This window comes from Gadus morhua, chromosome 17 (genome assembly GCF_902167405.1).
Source record: "Gadus morhua chromosome 17, gadMor3.0, whole genome shotgun sequence".
Classification (NCBI taxonomy): domain Eukaryota; kingdom Metazoa; phylum Chordata; class Actinopteri; order Gadiformes; family Gadidae; genus Gadus; species Gadus morhua.
The window spans coordinates 14,301,907-14,304,406 of record NC_044064.1 but is presented as its reverse complement, the minus strand read 5'-3'; the positions used below and the strand labels follow the sequence as shown (position 1 = coordinate 14,304,406).

General features: G+C 45.2%; 1 long non-coding RNA gene across 1 annotated transcript; it reads left to right on the top strand.

Moving 5' to 3' along the window:
* The first annotated feature begins 12 nt into the window (after window positions 1-12).
* Window positions 13-1,592, top strand: LOC115529171 (uncharacterized). Its single transcript, XR_003973472.1, has 3 exons — window positions 13-445; window positions 1,171-1,308; window positions 1,541-1,592. It is a non-coding gene; the product is annotated as an uncharacterized LOC115529171 (long non-coding RNA).
* The last annotated feature ends 908 nt before the right edge of the window (window positions 1,593-2,500 follow it).

Sequence of the window (2,500 nt, the reverse complement as noted above, 5' to 3'; positions counted from 1 at the left end):
TTCCCTCCTTCCCTCCTTCCCCCCTTCCCTCCTTGCTTCCTTCCTTCCTTCCTGCCTTCCTCACACAGGAAAGGGGGAGACAGCTGTGGACAGAGGGGATGCAAGACACAGACCAGCAGCCAGGCAGGGGGCAGAGTGACAGACACAGGCAGTGATCATTAAACACAATGAAATAGTTGATTGTCTTATCATTCTCTAATCCCTTTATCCTTGGAAGAGAGAGAGGGAGGGAGAGAGCGGGGAGGGGTGAGACAGAGAGAGAGGGGGGGACACAGAAGGAGTAAAGAAGAGAGAGAGAGAGACTTCTGTGTTGCACCATAGAAGGCCGTTTTCTGTGGATTATAACTTTCACTCACTCCAACTGTTAGGGGAACCCCGCTTGTTTCCATGACGATGGCCCCGACTACGGACAGGTGTAATTAGGTCGCCTTCCCCGGTAACCAAGGTGAGTGATTATCTACATGAGCGCTCTATTCATTCTGAGAATGTCTTACCATATTAATACCCACATTACAACCGGGTGTAACCTCTCAGCTAACTATTAGTTATTACAATGAGTTACCATATTAATAACCACATTACAACCAGCACTAACGTCTAGCTAACTATTAGTTAATGCAATGTGTTACCATATTAATAACCACATCAAAACCAGCTCTAACCTCTCAGCTAACTATTAGTTATTGTAATTTGTTACCATATTAATAACCACATCAAAACCAGCTCTAACCGCTCAGCTAACTATTAGTTATTGTAATGTGTTGCAATATTAATAACGACATCAAAACCAGCTTTATCCCCTTATCTAACACTATTAGTTATTACAATGTGTAACTGTATTAATACCCACATCACAACCAGCTCTTACCTCTCACCTAACTATTACTTATTATAATGTGCTACAATATCAATAACCACATCACAAGCACATCAAAGCACTCACTTTAAGTTGTATTAATTATTAATGTTACACTTTACATAACAGTGACCTGTTCGTTTTATTTGGCTTATTGCACAGTTTTTCCCCAAATTCCTGCAACGAAAGGATGGACGAGATGGACGAGAGGAATTCTGTTGCGCTGAGTTTTCGGAATGTGCAGTGAGGTCGCACGGCCACTGAAATGGTCTTTTGAGACACGAACTGAATGTTTTGTTCGATTCTCTTTATAGGAAATTAGAAAAAGTCGACGCCATGCCGACCAGGATATCGCCGTTAGATTCCGCCCCAGGGGGGACTCCGCCCACCATCCGAGTGGCTCCGCCCATTACTGCCCTGCAGGAGATTAGGGAGGGGCCAAGGGAGTACAGGTGAGGGAGAACCTGTTGTCAGAGCAACAAGAGTCACATCATCGCCAGAGAGGAAGTATTGTGTTCAGTCCATCATGAAGTGACACACCTGTCGCATGCGAAGTAGTGAAATTTAAGTGTCAGCTGTGATCGGACACTACTTCTTGTATATCCCCTGGCCCTGGGATGTGATTGGCTGAGAGCATGCGTTGCGATTGGTAGAGAGATTAAAGCTCTTGTATTTTTTCTGAAGGTCACAGAGGGGGGGAGGAGCTGGTGTCCTCTTCAACATCAACAACAGCAACAACAACGAAGAAGAGGAGTAGGAAACAAGCACACACATTGAGGCACACACACTCTCCCTCTCTCTCCCCCTCTCTCTCTCTCTCTCTCTCTCTCTCTCTCTCTCTCTCTCTCTCCCTCTCTCTCTCTCTCTCTCTCTCTCTCTCTCTCTCTCTCTCTCTCTCTCTCTCTCTTTCCCTCTCTCTCTCTCTCTCTCTCTCTCTCTCTCTCTCTCTCTCTCTCTCTCTCTCACTCTCTCTCTCTCTCTCTCTCTCTCTCTCTCTCTCTCTCTCTCTCTCTCTCTCTCTCTCTCTCTCTCTCTCACTCTTTCCCTCTCTCTGTCTCTCTCTCTCTCTCTCTCTCTCTCTCTCTCTCTCTCTCTCTCTCTCTCTCACACAGATGCAAACAAACACTAAAAGATGTGCAGACACACTAAAAAACTGACTACTAATAAACACATACGCTCACATGACCCCCCCCCACACACACGCATATGCTTGACCCTTGACCTGTCATCTTAAGGGAGGAGGAGGAGAAAAGGAAGAAAAGAGAAGAAAGGAAGGAAAAGAAAGAAGGAAAAGAGAAGAGAAAGTATGTTCCTCCTCTGTCCCTCACCCACCATCACTTAGCCTCCATCCCTCCATCAGCTTCCATTCCTCAGCCTCCATCATTATCATCCCTCCATCCCCCAATCAGCCTCCATCATTATCATCCCTCCATCCCCCAATCAGCCTCCATCATTATCTATTCCTCCATCAGCCTTCATCATTATCCATCAGCCTTCATATCTCAGCCTCCTTCAGCCTCCACCAGATTCTTTCTATTTCTATTTCAGAGCTTATTAATTAATTAGTTTAATCTCAAGCTGCCTCTATCTTTGGGAAGATGTATTTATTAAGTCACATAGGCCTATAAGTAATGATAAGAACTG